Genomic DNA, 19,739 nt, shown 5'->3' with positions numbered 1-19,739 from the left:
GGGGGAGCAGAGGATGGGGAGGAGCGCCGAGAGAGAGGAGGGGAAGCGAGAGGGGCCAGCGCGTTCTCCATGCGCTGTTGGGATGAAGGGGAGCTCGCCAACGCGAAGCAGGAGCTGGCACGGCCGGCGTCGTGCTCTGGTTCACCTCTGCCTTCTGGCAAGGGTAGAAGACAAGGATGCCCTTGTGGGCTGGGCCTCCTGTGCTGGGCCAGGTGGTTGTGCCAGGTGGACTACAGGTAAGCACTTCTCTCTCTCTCTTTTAATTCTGTTTTTCTATTTATTTGCTCTGTTTTGATTTAGTACAAATACTAAATCATTTCATATATTCCTGAAATAAATTGTGGGCACTGTTAGAATTATTTCCAACAACCCTCAACCTCTTCCAGAATTATTTGGGCATTTTAATATAGTTATAGCATTTAAATGCCCAAATTCAAATACTTTATGATTTAATTCAAAAATCCAAATTGATCTAGAAAAATGTGCTCCATTTTTGTCAGAGGTGCTGGACCAATTCAAAAATGATGAACATTTCTAAAGGCATTTTGGAATCGTTGAAAAGATTTAAGTTTGAACCTAGTTGAATTTCATTTGCTGCTAGGGTTTATCATCCCCCCATTTCAAAGTTTCATAAAAATTTAGAAATGATGCATGGAGGCTAATGCAAGACAGGCAAGGCCAGAACTAGGGCTGTGACACGCCGCTTCCGATTTGTGGGAAGGGCCATGCCTACGGAGAGGCATGCCATGCAGATGACTGCCCGTGAGGCGATAGCTCGTCTCCGGGATGCCCTCCCTTTGATGAAGGCTCGTCTCTACGGCTACCTCCCTTGCCACGTGCCATACACTTGTCACTATGCGTTTGCTTGTGCTAGGGGGGGAGAGAGATGAGGCTATTGAAATGTTGGTTGAGTATCTCAAAGCTCTTGAGGCAACTTTTGATAACCTCGTGGACGGCTTTGTGGCTACTCGTATGGACTTAGTTCAGGGCTGTTCCGCCAACAGGAGGGAGCTCCCCCATACAGCACCACCACTGACTTACGTCTTGTCCTCAGCGTCCTATACACCTGCCATCTTAGCCACCGCTCGCTTCCTGCCTACCACTGAAGAGTTTGACCAAGTCATTGCTCCTACTCTAGTCAGTGCTGCACCACCTGTCGCGCCCGCACCAGCTCCTCAACCCAGTACTTCACGCCTGGAGCCTATTAGTGAGGAGGAGGTTGAGCCTCTAGCATCACTAGGTCCTACCCTCGGCAGGCCGAGGGAAGTTTTTACCATCTCCGACTGAGTGCGCCTAACAGCCGTGCGATGTACCAGCTTGTATGATATGTTTATATGTATATAGGTTTGGTGAGAAGTAGTTTGTGTGCGCATCATGTAGGAACTCGGAGAAGTGCACTAGCCTAAATAACATGTCAGGAATGTGTACGCACATCCTGACTGATGTATTGTATAATTACGGCTGGCGTGTAAGATATGTACTGAGCAGTCCTTCTCCATGCGCAATCAAGTATTTTCTTGAAAAATCTTGGACTTTTTTAAAAAAAGAAAAAAATTACGCCTTTGTAAAATTATTTATTTTTGCCACTCAGTTTTTCTCATGAATTCTGTAAAAATACCCTAGAGTGGAAAATTCCTCGTCCCTGGACTCGTTCCATGCTAGGTCCGCCGGAAGAAAATTATGGTACCCAGACAAGTAACAATTTCACACAGGGGCAGTCAAGTCAGCAAGGCAGTGAAGCAACATTTTCTCAAGCATGCCGCCTTTATGAGCAAAGCCAGCAGCAGCATCAAGAAATGATGAACCATGTTATCAATATGGGAAATCACCGTGAACCATATCAGCAGCATTCCAAATTGACTGAACTACAAAAGACACGTCACCCAACGTTCTCTCACACTGATAGACCTCTTGAGGCCGATGATTGGCTTCGAGACATTGAAAGGAAGTTAATTATTGCACAATGTTTGGACCGTGAGAAGGTACTTTATGCACCTCACTACCTCACTGGAGCAGCTGCATCATGGAGGGAAAATTTCCTACACATGCACCCCAATGAAAATAACATCTCCTGGGAAGAATTTAAAGAAGGTTTTTGTGGGGCGCACATTCCCAGAAGCATTATGAGGATCAAGAAAAGGGAGTTTGATGACCTCAAGCAAAGAAGCATGACAGTGACTGAGTACAATAGTCAGTTTACTCAATTATCTCGCTATGCCAACGAAGAGCATATGACTGAAAATAAAAAGATGGAAAAATTTCTGGACGGTCTGGCACCAGCACTTAAATACCAGCTAGTCGTACACACCTTTCCGGATTTCAAAACACTTGTGGACAAAGCTATTACATTGGAAAATAAGCGCCGCAGCTTGGAGGATTTTTGCAAGCGCAAAAGGGACAAGACTACTCATGCTCGCAACAACCGGAACAAGACTGATTTTCAGAAAATTGGAGTGAACAAATCCATAACCATTGTTCCACGCCCAAGCAAAAAGATTCATGCAAGAGACAAGGATTTTACATATCACCCAGGTGTTACTTGCTACGCTTGTGGAGAGGAAGGACACTATGCCAAACAGTGCCCAAAGCCAAGAAACTCAGCCCCCAAGCCGAACAACAGTGGAAATAATTCAACACCCAAGCATAACGACTTCAACCCCAATAACAATCACAAGAAGGGTCACTTGAACCATGTGACCAAGGAGGAAGCACAGAATGCCCCGGATATCATACTCGGTACGTTCCCTTTCAACACAATACCTGCCACTGTTTTGTTTGATTCTGGAGCTTCTCACTCGTTCATTTCAAAGAAATTTGCTTTCCAACATAATTTTTTGATGCTTCCCTTGGAAAAATCCATGACCATCAAGTCCCCCGGGATTAAGCAAATCACTCAGATTACTGCCAAGGTGTGTTTATTGAGATTGAGGGACTAAAGTTTAAGGCAAACCTCATTGTATTGGAAAATAAGGGACTGGATGTTATCCTAGGAATGGACTGGTTAACCACCAACAAGGGATTTACCGACTGCTTCAATCGGACTGTAATTCTTACTCATCATCATGGGAAGACGATAAAAATTGCAGCTCAAGAAAGACCAATATCACGGCAACCAAGGTTGAACAAGGTGGAAATTTCAGAGTTAAGAAAATTTCCAGTGGTGTGTGAGTTCCCTGACGTATTTTCCGAAAAACTACCATGCATGCCACCAGACCAGGAAATAGAGTTCATCATTGAACTAGCACCTGGAACCACCCCCATTTACAAGAAACCCTATAGAATAGAATTAAAGAAGCAAATAAAAGAATTACTGGACAAAGGATTTATATGGGTCAGCTCCTCACCTTGGGGTTCACCAGTATTATTTGCCAAGAAAAAGGATGGGACACTGAGATTATGTATAGACTATCGAGCACTCAACATGGTCACCATCAAAAACAAATATCCGATGCCACGGATAAAGGATTTATTTGACCAGCTCGCACAAGCCAAGGTTTTCTCAAAAATTGATTTAAGGTCGGGGTATCATCAATTAAAAGTACAGACAGAAGATATCCCTAAGACAACATTCACCTCCAGATACGGATTATATGAATTTACAGTAATGCCGTTTGGACTGACAAACGCCCCCGCATATTTTGTCCACCTCATGAACAAAATGTTTATGAAATTTATGGACAAATTTGTTGTGGTGTTCATTGATGATATTCTGGTATACTCTAAGACACCGGAAGAACATGTTGAACATCTCAGAATTGTACTGGGAGAATTAAAGAAACATCAATTATACGCCAAATTCAGCAAATGTGAATTTTGGTAAAGACAGGTTGGTTTTCTAGGCCACGCATTGACCCAAGAAGGTGTTGCTGTGGACCCATAAAAAGTCAAGGCAGTACTTGGCTGGAAACCACCAGCCAACATAGATGTACGAAGTTTCTTGGGGATGGCTGGATATTACCGAAGGTTTATTGAGGGGTTCTCCACCATAGCAAAACCAATGACACAGTTACTCAAGAAGGATAAGAAATTTGTATGGACTGAAGCTTGTGAGAAAAGTTTCCAAGAACACAAAAGGAAATTAACAACAACACCAGTATTGGTTGTACCAGACATACACAAAAGTTTTGAAGTATATTGTGACGCATCCCGGAAGGGCCTCGGATGCGTACTAATGCAAGAAGGCAAAGTAGTCGCATACGGTTCCAGGCAACTACGAAAGCATGAAGAAAATTATCCTACTCATGACTTGGAATTGGCAGCAGTCATTCATGCACTCAAAGAGTGGAGGCACTTTTTGCTTGGAAATCGTTGTGAAATATATACAGACCATAAAAGCCTCAAATATATTTTCACACAACCAGAACTCAATTTACGACAATGGCACTGGTTCGAATTAGTGAAAGATTATGATGTTGGCATTCACTACCATCCAGGAAAGGCGAATGTAGTGGCAGATGCTCTTAGTCGAAACCCCAGCTCGGGCAACGACAGTCTAGAGAACTTGAGACCTGAATTTCAGCAGGAGTTCGCCAAACTCAACTTGGTGATGGTCACTGAAGGCAATGTGTCAAATTTGGAAATACATCCCACCCTAGTGGAACAGATTAAGAAGGCTCATCATGGACACCCTAGCATCGAAGGCATAAAAAGAAAAGTGAGTCTGGGCAAGGCTTCAGAATTCGTCGTAGACGATAAGGGAATATTATGGTACGGAGACAGACTTTGCGTACAAAATATAGAGGACCTCAAACAGCAAATTCTAGCCGAAGGCCACACCGCTCCATATTCAATCCATCCTGGAGGAACCAAAATGTACAAGGACATTTAGGAAATTTTTTGGTGGCATGGTATGAAGAGGGATATAGACACATTCATTGCATGTAGTGACTCATGTCAGCGCATTAAAGCCGAGCACCAAAAACCAGCAGGACTATTACAGCCAAACATGATACCTGAGTGGAAGTGGGACGAAATTGGAATGCATTTTATTGTCGGACTACCTCGGTGACGACACGGAAATGATGCCATATGGGTCATCACAGATAGATTAACTAAGGTGGCACATTTCATCCCAGTAAAGACAACCCACACCACTCAGAAGCTTGCCAAACTTTATCTCTCCCGTATAGTTTGTCTGCATGGAATTCCAAAGACTATAATATCCGACACAAGCACTCAATTCGTCTCTAGATTTTGGGATCATTTACAACAAGATCTGGGAACTCAACTAGTATTCAGTACAGCATACCACCCCCAGACCGGAGGACAAACTGAACGTGTGAACCAAATTCTAGAGGACATGCTAAGAGCTTGTGTTCTCACCTATGGAACCAGTTGGGAAGAAAGCTTGTCATATGCCGAGTTCGCATACAACAACAGTTACCAAGCTAGTCTACAAATGGCACCTTTTGAAGCCTTTTACAGGCGAAGATGCCGTACCCCATTAAATTGGTCAGAAACAGGAGACAGTCGTATCTTCGGCCCAGACATGCTCAAGGAAGCTGAGGAGAAAGTTAGACTAATTAGGGATCGACTCAAGACAGCCCAAAGCCGACAAAAGAGTTATTACGTTCAAAAACATCGTGAAGTCAGCCTTGAACCCGGTGAATATGTGTACCTATGAGTATCTCCTATGATGGGCCCGCAACGATTCAAAGTTAAAGGAAAGCTAGCACCACGGTTTATTGGACCCTTCTGTGTGATTGCACGAAGAGGCACAGTGGCCTACCAGCTAGACCTACCCGAAGAACTGTCAGACATCCATGACGTGTTCCACGTCTCACAGTTGAGGAAATGTGTAAGCAACCCAGAAAAGCATGTATCTCATGAGAACATTGACATGCAACCAGACCTCACCTACACGGAACGTCCAATAAAAATATTGGAGGAGTCTGAAAGAAGGACCCATCAGAAAACAGTTTAGTTTTTCAAGGTCCAGTGGAGTAATCACACCAAGGATGAAGCAACATGGGAAAGAGAGGATTTCCTTCGGGCGGACTACACCTATTTGAGGATCAGCTGAAATCTTGGGGATGAGATTTTTCCTAAGGGGGTAGGTGTTGTAACACTCCAAAATTTTGGTTTTGATTTTTATCAACTTCTTTATTTGATTTAAAGAAGGTCACTTGAATTTTTCAAAAAAAAGGGGGCTCATCTTCTCAAATCATTTTATGACAAATATTTCATGATTTCTTCCCAATCTTGATTTTTGGTCTTGAAGATTTTTCATCTTGTGTTGGCTCAACACAAATAATTTTGGAAGGTTTTTACCATTCCTATAAATTATGAATTTTATTCTTCCCCATTCAAAAATTACTCCCTTGCCATGACCTATGTTCAAAACTTTCTTCCAAAACCCACCTCCCCACTTTGGGTCAAGTCAAGCATCAAGTCCAGCAAAGTTCAACTTCCCCTAGATTTTAATTCTATTTATTTTAAACTCAAAATCTTTTTCTGCCATTTATTTGGACCTTAGTGATTTACAAAGGAACTACTAGATTTCCTTTGAGTTTTGGTTCCAAATAAATTCCTCTATCTAGTCCTTAGTGTCCTCAACCTAGATCCATGAAGATCTGCTAGTCCACAGTACAAAATTTTCAAAATTTGCTTGCTGCAAGTTTGAACCAGATTTGCCATTTTGGTGAATTTCATTCTTTTTATTTTCCAAAAATTCTGAGATAATTCAGGAAGTCTCCAGATGCATCAAGAGATCACTTCACCAAGTTTCAGCTCTAGAAAAATTTTCCACGTGCATAAATCATTTCGTCGAATAGGTGGTCGGCACTATTCCTGTCAAGTTTCAGAAGTTCAGTGTTGGGTTTAGTCGTCAGTGTCGTTTTCGTCAGGGCTCTTCGTCAATCTCGCCAGTAGCTGCCTTGGATCGTTGCTCACTACTCCTTCTTATCCAATGTGCCGCACGGTTGTTTGGCCTGTCGTGAGCGTCGGTGGTGATGTTTCACGTCAACTCCGGCGTCTTCCGCGGTGGCAGAACCACCGTGGCGACCAGCAGGGGCCAGCCTTGCAGTACGGTGCCGTCCAGCACCGCCCACACCACCAGGAGCCTCCGTGTGGTCGTCCTCTTCCCTGTGCGTGTTGCAGAACCGTCACCATGGCCTGAGAGGCGCAGAGCGCGCTCTCTGCCACCGACGAGCCCGTGAGCTCCGTTCCGTCGAGGCCACGGGAGCAGGCCAAATCCGATCAAGCTTAGCTGTTGAATCGAACTAGTGAACCAATCCGAAGGTGCCCAATCACCTAAACCTCCAGCCCGACCATTGCCTCGCCGTAATCGCTCGCCGGAGTGATCCCGTTCTCGTCAACTGCCTCGCGCCGGCAATAAATAGAGGCCCCGAGCTCGCCTTCGACCCAGCACCACTCCTCCACCTCACCAGAGCCGCGCCCAGCCGCTAGAAGGACCTCGAGGAGGCCTTCTTCCCCAACTCCGGCTGCCACGACCTGCTCTGGTAGCCATCTCGATTCACTCGATTCCTTGCATAGCTCTAGCTCAAACTTGGGGAGGAACCTCCTAGTGCACCCACTCCCCTAACTCGCGCTTCAATTTGGCGTTTGCAGCTCTCTTCGAAGGGATCCATCCTCGACCGTACCGCAGTCCGCCGGACTGGAAGCCGCTGTCGGCGTGGTGCTCGCCGATGACTAAATCCACCACCCACCGACGCGGAATTGTCCCGTGAGTGCAACCATACCCTTGCCATCCTTTGGATCGCCGTCGATCGTCGCCGGCGATCATCGTTTGCTTCGGCCGGCGGTGGGATTTTAAACCTGACATGCGGGACCCCCTCGTCAGCCTCTCCACTTTTATTCGAAACGTTTTCTGAAAGCTCCTTCGGGGAAAGTACGTTTTCCCTTTGGGTTGGCATTTTTCCAACCAAAACATTTTCTGTTTTTAAAACTAGCCCCTGGAAAGTTTCTGTTTCATCACAGATTAGTCCCTGGACTAAAACCTTAATAACTTTTAAACAGAATATGATTTTGAGTTGATTCTTTTTTTGTCATCTTTATTTTTATATCTAGTTTTTTTATCATATTTATTTGAAAAATATTTGGAACAATTTTTATGCACGCACGGTATTTACGTTAGTATCCGATTTCTTTTTATAACATAGATATCGAAGGAGGTGACGGAGCTGCAAACTTCGCCGAGCTAGACTCCGACTACTTCGAACCAGGCAAGCATGTTTGAACCTTTGATATGATGAGTGTTTTTCATGATTGCTTAAGTGGTTTTCTCATGACATGCTTATATAAGCATTTGTGAATGTTATATTTCATGCAAGCAAGCTGCAAGTGAGCTTCGAAATTCGATGTGTTCATATGATGGTGAGATAACCTGATCATGTGGTGGCATGATAGGTTGCAAGCTGGTATTGTTGAAGCATGCCAGTTTTATATCAACTGTTTAACTCTAGTATTAACGTGGATCAAGTCTTGTTCCCGTTCGTTCCCCTTCCGTGCTACCACATGTTTTCTGCAACGAATACAGTTTAGTAAGTTGCAAACCTCTTTCCTTGTACACACCAAATAGAGGGGTCGTGATGAGGGTTCCATGGCCCTGGATTTAACCCGTCATCCAGTCAGGGGGCATGGGTGTTTCCTGTTGGGACCGAGAGGGGGGCACCCCTTAGAGCGCGCGATATAAATTTGATCCCATGCTATTCGATGTTGTAGCCTCCCTGTCTTAGAGATTATCTTGAACGTTGCCTAGGGTGATTCCTGGCGGCGGAATGTGGAATGGGTGTGTACCGGTTAGATGTGTTTCTCCTAAAATACCGTAAATGGAACTAGTCCTTTGTGACTACTGAAATCCGTTGGTTGTGGTTAAAGAGTACAAACTCTGCAGAGTCAAAACCATTCGAGTAACCATGTCCATGGTCAAGGACTTTGGTCAACATATTAGTGTCAATCTCAGTATCAGTCTCAGTGTCAGTCTTAGTGACAGTCTCCGGAGAATATGCATGAAACTGAGAGTGGTAAACCCGGCCGAATGTTATTCCTATTGATGGACTAACCAGTTTATTATCATGTACCAAGTATTCTGTGGAATGATCTTACCTTCATGAGCTACTTGAATTCGAATGATGAGATATAAGCCCTTTATGTGATGTCGCTCAGACGTCCGACTATGGCATTCTTGTTATTTACTTTGATATAAGCCCTTTATGTGATGTCACTTGGACGTCCGACTGTGGCATTCTTGTTATTTATTTTGATATAAGCCCTTTATGTGATGTCGCTTAGACGTCTGACTGTGGCATTCTTGTTATTTACTTTGATATAAGCCCTTTATGTGACTCGCTTAGACGTCCGACTGTGGCATTCTTGCTATTTATTTTGATATAATCCCTTTATGTGATGTCGCTTAGACGTCCGACTGTGGCATTCTTGTTATTTACTTTTGGTATAAGCCCTTTATGTGATGTCGCTCAGACGTCCGACTGCGTCATCCTTGTTATTTACTTTCATTATAAGACCTTTTTGAGATGTCGCTTAGACGTCCGACTGTGGCACGTACTGTCATTTACGTTTCAACATAAGCCCTTTATGTGGTGTCGCCCTGACGCCGGACTACGGCATGTTAAGTTATTTTACCTTTCGAGGCGTCGCTTCAGACACCCGATCGGTCTTCAACTATTTTGTTGGGATTTCGGGAGGACTACCGCCTGACTTCCTTTTTATTTAACATGCAGTGCAAATTTATTATCTGAGTGTGCATTACTAGTATGCTCATGTGCATCATGTTTGCATTTGTTATATCTTATGTCCAAACTGTCTTGCGAGTACATTCAAAGTACTCACCTGGCTTGTTGATTTGGCCAGATGTGGACGAAGGCGATCTTATGGATGAAGAGTAAGATAGCGAGTCTGACGCCTAGAGGAATCCCAGTCAGTGCCCTGCGATCCTGGAGTTGGTCACTTGTATTATATACGCTTCCGCTACCCTAATAAAATCATCGATCCTAACTTTGGCGCTTGATGAGCTGTAAGATTTTGGAGTCATGTCACCCACTTCACTATGACATATCCACCACCACTTTTATTATGAGTTAGTAGTTATGCCACCATACCCTTTCTGTCATATCCGTCTTTATGTATAATATCAGCGTGCTTGTAATAAATTGTTGAGCAGCCTCAGCTCAACCTTGTATAATATTTAGTGCTTCTGGATTTCTGTATCAAGGATTTGTCTACCAGTAAGGAGGATTCTTCTATACTGGTTTGATATAATGGTCGGTTTTTCAATAAATGTTTTATTGGAAAATCGGTCCTGACACAAGATTCAGAACCAACAAATAAGATCCAAATAATAAGTACAACAAAGATGCCTACACATCTCATTGATTCCCAGCTTGCAAGATTCAGAACCAACAAATAAGATCCAAATAATAAGTACAACAAAGATGCCTACACATCTCATTGATTCCCTGCTTGCAAGATCCAGAACCAACAAATAAGATTCAAATAATAAGTACAACAAAGATGCCTTCACATCTCACTGATTCCCAGCTTGCAAGATTCAGAACCAACCCATTAGAGCCTTTTGATAAAGTGAATATTGGGATTAAATCCATCTTGGCTAGCCATGTCATACAATCGAAGAACTTGGCGAATGCTCTTGACCGTCACAACATCTGTAGTTGAGTATTCCTATTTGCACAACACAAACAAGGAGACAGGAGAGCATGATTTCGCTTTAATAGCGGCCTCCTTGAACTCAACCTCCAGCTCTACTTGGATGAGGTCTGCCTGGAGTTCCATGATTCAATTCATGCGCCTTTTTCTGTAGTTCACCTGAAATGAAGCAAAGATTGCATCATTCAGCTAGCAAGAAGTACTTGCTCTTGTGAGCTGGTAGGTTCTTCTTTAGTAGTTGCACTAAAATTGAGGAACATTAAGGTTGGCTGTCCGGCTCATGTAAGGTGCAACTATAATTTTCTTATCCTTTTGTGCAGTTCCACTAAAATAAAGTGCCATTATGGTGACAGTGACGGCTCCATCTTGCAAAGGCTAATAAAATGTTGCACGAGATTACCAGCAGAACTCGACGGAGATTTTGGAAACTCCAATCACCATTTTGTGCAGTTCCACCAAAATTGAGAGATGTTGCCCATGTGACATTTTAGTTGAACTGCACAAGACACTCATTCCAAAAAAATGTTTTGTGCAGTTCACCAAAAGGTCACAATAGCAACAAGGTGAAATGGATATCCCTATCTGCACAAAAAGATAGAAAGTAAACAGTTGCTGGTCAATAAAAATATACGAAACAAAACATATACAAAATGAAAAGAAGCATCTTAGTTATGTTCATGGAAATCACGCAAGGACAGTAGAAATTTTAAAACGTCAGCAATGCTTCATGTTACCAGAAGCATTACGATCAACAATGAGATTCCTCAAATATGGGATTACTTTAATGGTGGCATTGCTTGTTCACCAGACACAGTAAATCAACAGCAGCTAAAGAGTTGGTTTAAGGGCATGGGACCATGGGGACACCAGGACACTCAGCAGCGTAAAGGAGCCACTTACTTATCATACTGGGGAAAACAGAAGGAGTGCCATTTGTAACACATTTTAATTGCATCTTATCACTGGAGGCATTAGATTAACTATAACACTGGTTAGACATGTCCCTAAGGTAACAGTGTGATCGCTTCATTTTACATGTGCCCTTACATTAACAACAGCAAAAGGTTGGTATAAGGACATGCGACAGTGGACGCATCAGCACAATGTACCTACAAGGAAGCATAAAGTCGTGATGCCGAGTTTGTTCATGCTATGTGAGGGCAGCAAACCTAATCCTGGAGACCTTGTACTATGTGAGGGCAGCAAATCTAATCCTGGAGACCTTTTACTATGTGAGAGCAGCAATCTAATCCTAGAGACCTTTTACTATGTGAGGGCAGCAAATCTAATCCTGGAGACCTTTTACTATGTGAGGGCAGCAAATCTAATCCCGAGACCTTTTACTATGTGAGGGAAGCAAATCTAATCTTGGAGACCTTTGACTATGTGATGGCAGCAAATCTAATCCTGGACATACTCTGTTGACTTGTCCACCAGCCGCCACTTTCTATCCTTTTTTCAACCAATAATAGATCTGTTCCTTATCCAGTTTTTACTGCGTTTTCCCATTATTTCCCTTTTCAACCAAGAGACCGGTTGGGTATCCAGTCTCTACTACTTTCGCCATATTATTTCCTCTTTGAATCAAGTCCTAGATTCATGCTACAACTTTCCCCCCTTTCTTCATTGTTTGAACAAAGCCCTAGATTCGAATGCATGAAGTAGCTTTACCTCTAATAATACTAAAAATTTAGGTGGCTTTGGAAGAGCTGATGGGAGTATAAAAAGATGCACATGCAGACACGTGGGGAGCTGGGGCAGTAGAGCAAGGCCGCTTACGAAGAACTTATACCTGAGGGTTGCCGGGATGTCGGCGGCGGCAGGTCAGATCTGCGGACAATACGGCAAGGAGGAAGAAGGGTCGGAGGACCTCCCGAGCCGGCGCTGTGTCGGAGAGAATGGCATGGCCAGAGGATCGGGCCCCTCCGGCAGCTGTGGGTTTCCTCCCTCGGCAGCGATGACCACGTGAACGATGCACCTTTTAGTCCTCTACACACACCGGCCAAAGGGATCCGGTCGGATCTGACCAGCGGTGCTGTGAAGCGTAGCCGCGGTTCGAAAAGGAGACCTAAAGCGATGACAGCTATAGGTCCCACGCACCCAACTTGTGGTACTAGACATACGACTAATTTTTCCCTAAGAAAAAAGAGGCACGAGTGCTCAGTACTCCTATTCTATAAACACGAGTCACATCTGACAACAGTGTCCGTGCTATAGCTATCTCTCCTCCCTCGTTTCTCTCTTCTAATTCTAAACTCGGCCGACGCCCGGTGGGCGGGGTGGGTTTGCTCAACTGCGACCCCACCTCACAGTGAAAACATTGCGACTAGAATAAAAATGCCATATACTCCCTCTGTTCATAAATATAAGCCTTTTTAGATACTATTTCAAATGGAATACAACATACAGATGTATGTAGACATAGTTTAGAGTGCAGATTCACTCATTTTGCTCCGTATGTAGTAGTCACTTGCTGGAATCTTTAGAAAGACTTATATTTGGGAACGGAGGGAGTACTATACTAATAAAACATTAAGGCCATGAGGCGATGCAGTGCTGGTTACAAGAGGCAAGAAGAAGAGATGCATCCATCGATGACGTCCACCTCCTCGACTCAGGGCGCCGGCCCACCGAACGGCGCCTAAGTAGCAGCGACTTTCGTGGCTAGGTTAACGTGCTTCTGAACAATGGCGTCCAAAGATTCCAGCCGCTTGAAGAAGGCCAACGTCTTTCTATCCTTGCTTTCCTTCTAGTGGCCTATGTAGAAGATTTCCTCATAGACGTGGATGTGCATGTCGACGGTTTCTTGCATGGCGAGGCGCTGCGCGGCGAGCGCGGCCTCGAGGTGCACATTCTTCGTCGTGACCTCCGGCACCTGCAAGGCCACCAGGGCTTGAAAGAGTTCGTAACCATGGAGGCCGATGAGGGTGGCAGGCAATGAGGAGCCTGGGCGCGCGGGCTGGAGCAGTACGGCAAGGTCGTCCACGCGCTTCTTGATGGCGGTGAACTTGCGGATGGAGTTGACCATCATGTCGTCCATGCGAGAGACAAAGCCGGAGTCGGCGAGGGCTACGATGCCTGCGGTCGCCAGCACTATCTGGAAATGCTGTGCGGTGCGGGGCCGCAGGCCGGCGCCTTGGATGATTTGGCACAGCCGACTACTGCTCGGGTCCATCGCCTCCATAGGTGCTTGTGGCTTCTGGTCACTTGGTCTTGGATTGGAGTGAGCAGTGTTGCCCAAAGACTTGGGAGTAGATGGATTGGAGTGGTGGGGCGCCTTTATTATATGAGAGTCCAAACTCTGTTGCATTCACATCGTGCTGGCTATATTCTACTTCTCCAATTATTTCCCTCTGCATCTAATTGAGGATGCATCATTGACCGTTCAACGTCTTGGGAACCGCTACCCTCTCCCTCCTTGGCATTCAAGCACCTATGGACCCGTCGACAACGAGGTGCCTATGGTGACTTCGAAAATTTCAAGATCATAGTGTCGTGCGTGTGTGCGTTCATAGGGGTGAGTGTATGCGCGTGTATATGAGCGCTTGCCTCTGTACTGTTTAAAAAAACGTAAATGCGTGTCAAAAAGAGACTAGTCAGTATACTCAATATTGTGCACCTCGGAGAGGAAAACGATAGAACTAGTACATATTTATTTACGGTGCAGATTCACTCATTTGCTCCATATGTACTCTGTCTCGGTGTAGTCTAGTCACTTGTTGAAATCTCTAGACGGGCAAATACTCCTTTCTGGTTTACAGGGCTATACTAGCAAGTAGTTGTACGTACTAGTACAATAGTGGGCTCACATAACAATTTTGTCTCATGCAAGAGCCTGGCTATATGCATGCTCCAATGTTTGCAACTGCAATGTTCGGTTTGCACTTGGCTCTTCGCCCTCTTCGAGAAGACGAACAATGATGTTACTACTACTGCTTCTACAGTGTCGAATCCACTGCTGCATGTCCGTCCACCGCGAGTGGGACGGATAGCTTGTTGTAGAAGTACTACTAAGAAAAATCATGTCCTCATTTGCGAGCAACCGCGCGCATGGGTGAGGGAGAAGGCGTGTAGTAAAATCAAGCTTCTCCTTGTTGTACGAGTTGACGCGACACATCATAGCACTGGCCCCACATTCTTGCCACTAAACTTGGCTGAAAGACCCGTAGTGTACAATATATTTGCTGCAACCTCTAACATTTACCCACCACAAATTAAAATATATGTGGCCATATGCATCGTTCTGATGTAGAGGCCGGGGAGTCCCCCCTTTTCGAAAAAAAACAAATTAAAAAATATATTCCTTTCTTGACCAGATGAGCATGCAAACTACAATCACCAGGGTGTCAGGTAGGGCCAGAAGACTATTTTAATTTTTTTTAAACTTCGAGACGGCCACATAGCATGGGGTCGACCCCAACGATTTTAAGCTTACATGCATGGTACACGCTATCCTAGACTACTCTACACATGAAACTGCCACACGAGCGTCCGGGCTGCGCTTGGCTCTTCGCCTCTTCGGGAAGTCGAACAATGATGGAGTACTACTGCACTGGAGGAGTACTACAGTACACTTCTGGCCATCTGACACCGATTGAACTGCTACATGTCCACCGCGTGCGGGAGGGAGAGCGTGTAGCGAAAGCTTCTGCTAGTCTTGCCAGCCACCACGCTCATGGGCGAGGGAGGGACGCTCCTGCCTTTGCGTGTATGATAGGTGGGCCCGACGGGTGTGTGGCCAAACTGTCATACAGCCAAAGGCAGGTGCAGTTAAGTCCGCGAGGGAGAGGATAATCAAACTTCTCGTTGATGTACGAGTTGACGCCACACATCAAAGCACTTCACTCGATATATTTCAATAATTGTTGTTTACCGATGCATTAATTACAACGCATGCATGCATGCCGTGACTCTCCTTTTGATACTTGCATGTGTTGATTTAATGCACCTTGAAGTAGTATAAAATATGTGACGGTAAAGCTTTGTAATACCCCGACCCAAGTCGAGAGATGGTTGTGCACGAGGAGGGCGAGATCATGCAGACCGAACAGGACCCGACGATGGAGCTCTCTAAGGTCTCGATGGACCTCACCGTGCTCCACTGCCCGTTGACGCCTCCAGTGTATGAGGTTCGAATACACCTCGTATGTTCGGCTGATTGAGCAAGGTGCAGGTTTCTTGATTGATGTGCTGTTCAATTGATTTCTACAGTGCAAGGGAGGGCACCTGGCCTGCGTGGACTGCCGCGTCGTGTGCCCCAGGAACCAGCGGCAGTGCCAGAAGTGCAAGCGCTGCGGTGGCTTCAACGTGCGGAACACGGCGGTGGACTCCGTCCTTTAGTCGGTGAAGGTGGAGTGCCCGCACGAAGGCTGTGGGCTCTACGTCACTTACCACAAGCTCGCCGATCACCAGAGCGTGTGTCCGCTCGCACCCTGCAAATGCCTCGTGCCCGTCTGCGGCTACGATGGCCCACCGTCAGTGCTCTACCACCACATTAGCACCGCGCATCCCATGCCCGTGCACAGGATCCAGTACGGCAAGATGCTCCAGTTGCAAGTGCCACTGTCGGAGCCACGGCTCTTGCTGTTCGTCGAGGAGGACCACCGCGCGTTTTTCTTGGTCGGAGGCATCCTCGACATCGGCGCGCCTATCACCATGTCAGTCGTCTGCATCAGAGAGGGGACATCCCCACTGCCGCACTATGTGGCCAAGCTGTGGGCGAACGGCCCGTCGGGGGAGCCCAAAGGCATGACCGACGCCATCAAGGTGGAAATGGAGGTGACAAGCAGCAAGGATCCCAGTGACGTCGATGTGCAGGAGCTGACCTTCTTGATAGTTCCGCCCAAGCTGCTGGCCGGGGCTAAGCTTGTGTCCCTCCACATTCAGATTGACAAGCTCACGTCCTAAATGTTTCTACAGTGCCTTCTATTTATCTTAGTAATATGCTAATATAGGGATTGCCTTGGTCTACTTTAGCTTAAGAAATGGTGGGTTTTGGTGGCGATGCAGCAATTACTTTGACATCAGATCAGTAATTTCCAACTGTCGGACGGATATTTTGTGTGTGTTGGATATAAAGTTCCTTTGGGTAAGAAGTACTACTTGTCATCAAAATGGATAAAAGGAGATGTATGTAGACGTATTTTAGTTCTAGATACGTCCCTTTTTATCCATTTTGATGACAAGCACTCTCTCCGTTCCACAATACATGCCTTCCATTTGTCAAAATATAGATGTATCTAGACATGTTTTAGTATATAGGTACATCCATGATAAAGCCAATCAGATGGTTGAGAACAGTACAATTCGTAGCTACAGATGCGTGTGTGACTCCCAGATGCAGAGGCCGGGGGTCATCATCCTCCTTTTTGAGAAAAAATAGACGCGTGTGTGAAAGGACGAGTGCGTGCATGCACCTCTTCTCTTCCTGTATAACGTACTACTAAACTCAGAGTACAAGTTTTTGTGGGTGGCACGATGGTGCGTGCGAGATGTCCCGAGAGATAGGTTTAATGCGTCTGAAAAAAAGACTAGCCTAGAGCTCGCCACACGGCTATTCCTGTCGAACGCCCCATTAACCGTAAGATATGTATACGACGGTGCCAATTATTGCACGTACATAGCAGTACTCCATCCTTTCCGGTTTATAGGTCTTAATTCAAAAATCTCACCAACCAAGATGGTGAGTGCTGGAATATTTTTTGTAGTTTGCAGAAGCACCTAATTAATGCTCTTGTTTTTCTAAAAAATTATGTTTATCAATGCATTAGTTGCAATGCATGCATGCATAAAGTACATGCATTGGTCAATTTTCTCTTAATACTTGCATGCAATGATTTAATGCACCTTGCAATCTGAACATATGTTGGGGAACAACCAAATTGAGCCTTATAAAATGGAAAAAACTAAAATTTTGAGATAAGCCCTATAAAACTGTAAAGGAGGGAGTAGAAAAAGAAGTACTCCATCCAGGAATAGTGCCGCACTTCGAAACTAGAACCGTCAATAAATTTTGAGCTTGCGTCTCGTCACATTCCAAATTACTCCACGCTATATTGAATTGCAAACCTGTTCACACCGATCACAACCTAAACGGTTTCCCACTTAGGAGCGTATTAGTACCACGCTATATTGAATTGCAAACCTGTTCACACCGATCACAACCTAAACGGTTTCCCACTTAGGAGCGTATTAGTACTCGGTTATAAATACTAGTATGCCTGCACATTCCTCCTCAACTCCTCATCCACAAAAACAAACAAGTCATTCAACATCCTTCCCTTGCGTCTGCCATGGCCAACGTGAGTTCTGGGTCAAAAGATTGCCACCAGGGAGAGGCTAGCATGGAAGCAGAAGCACGAGAGATGTCCCGCCTCGCTGTGAGAGCAGCCGACATGTCCCGTCACGCGGAAGTAGCAGCACCGAGGCCCCGCCGCGCCGCTGAAGCAGCACGGAGGTCCCGCCGCACCGTCGATGCAGCAAACTAGTCCGGCCGCGCCACGGAAGCAGCAGAGATGTCCCGCCGCGCCACGAATGCAGCAGAGATGTCCCGCCGCGCCGTGGCGGCCTGGGAAAATTTCTCGTGGGCAGGCGACGACTGTTACAGGCGCATGCGTGCGATCGTCCATAGCCAGATGGATCAGATCTCTGGCTAGGAGAGGTTGCAGGACGACATGAAAGCCTCGTTTGAACAGGCTACCGGCGTCATCCAACAACTAAGGGAGGGCAATGAGAGGCTCCGGGCTGAGCGCGACCTGCTGAGGGAGAATATCATCCGAAGTGCAGACCAGCAGGAGGAGACCAGTGCCTTGTTGAAGAGGACCGGCGTCATCATCAAGAAACTTATGGATGAGAATGACATGCTCCGCAACGAGCGCCAAAGGCTGGTGGAGGAATCCGTGGATTTTCTCAAGTAGCGTCTTGAGGACACGAAAGAGCTCATCGCCGCTCACCGCGGAGACTAGTTCCCTCGGCCTGCAGCAACGCATCAAGAAAGTAGAGAGCAGCGAGCCAGATCCTTGTCTTCCTTTTTCTTTTGCCCTTGTGTATTTCGGGCGTAGCAGCATGTGGCTTTTTTAATTATCTTTCTAATTATGTAAGACAATTAATCGTCCTTATCTTTCTGTGGAAGATCAATGTTGCGAGGTTAGAATGAAGAAAACTCTTGCTGCGGCGACCCTGGCCTTGCTGTTCTTCTAGTTTCTGCTGGGCTTCCTTCAGTTTCTTGGTTTCTTTTGATGTAATAATCGGTTTAGGATGTGGATTGTGTCTTCAGTTGTGAAATGTTGGGTTCTAGCGCGGATGTTTGGCCTTTGTTGGACTCTTGGGATGTTGCTATTTCAATCTGGTAGCTTTTAGCCCTTTGTGTTAGGCTGGAGTTGTGCTGAACTTCTTGTGAATTGTGGTGGTTTTCAGTAATGAAAATCAGAAGGGGCAAGCCCTTCTTTGATCAATTTTTTTATCGTCCTTATATATTCATCAGTCTTGCTATAAGTCGCAGTAGATGCTATATAGGTCCGTTGGATCTTACATCAAGATCCATGCTTTCAGATTTTCTTTTTTCTCTCTTAAATCTCAGTCGAGTGAGACATAGCCACACCATTAAACAGAGGCTCGGGAGCCATTAATGGAGACCTTGGGAGAGAGGTGGACGGCAGATGGAGGTGAAAGGGCTCTCCTCCCGATAAGCACGCCTCTCGTACTCAAATAGCTACCCTGCATGGTGCCTCCTAGCTAATAAAAAATGGGGACGCATGGCGGCATGTAAATGGTACTAGTAAGTAGAACTCCCACGGTTTCAATAATACTTGTGTTTCCGATTGTAACGTGACAACACTTGTTCCAAAATGACTTTGTTGATTGTTAATGTGTGCGCCTTCGCAAATCAGACTGCAAATTTACCACAGCATGTTGGTGCCATGTGATGGCACCAAGCCAAGTTTCATTATATTCATGCGTGTTTTCGATTTACAGGAATTAAAAAACTAAGTTTCTGAATGTTTCCAACCCAGCCACGACGCCCAAAATTTTGAATTTCATTCCCATTTCTTGCATGGAACCTAGAAATTTACCCGAGGACACACATGTGATTTTTC

Source organism: Triticum aestivum, chromosome 2A (assembly GCF_018294505.1).
Source record: "Triticum aestivum cultivar Chinese Spring chromosome 2A, IWGSC CS RefSeq v2.1, whole genome shotgun sequence".
Lineage (NCBI taxonomy): Eukaryota > Viridiplantae > Streptophyta > Magnoliopsida > Poales > Poaceae > Triticum > Triticum aestivum.
Note: the sequence above shows the minus strand (reverse complement) of the source record.